Genomic DNA, 283 nt, shown 5'->3' on the forward strand with positions numbered 1-283 from the left:
GTGTGCATTTCGGAGCACTTTGATTTTTTGGCCCCCCGCGTGCCTTGCCACGCCCTTGCTTATAGCAAAACGAGACGGGGCCTTGGTCCAACTTGGCATAGGCATGGAATTTGATCTTTATTACTTGGCCACGGTCATGCCACGGTACATGGAGGTTGCTTGACACCCCCGTGTGCATTTCGGAGCACTTTGATTTTTTGGCCCCCCGCGTGCCTTGCCACGCCCTTGCTTATAGCAAAACGAGACGGGGCCTTGGTCCAACTTGGCATAGGCATGGAATTTG

The sequence above is a fragment of the Trifolium pratense genome, unplaced genomic scaffold, assembly GCF_020283565.1.
Source record: "Trifolium pratense cultivar HEN17-A07 unplaced genomic scaffold, ARS_RC_1.1 scaffold_119, whole genome shotgun sequence".
In the NCBI taxonomy this organism is placed as follows: domain Eukaryota; kingdom Viridiplantae; phylum Streptophyta; class Magnoliopsida; order Fabales; family Fabaceae; genus Trifolium; species Trifolium pratense.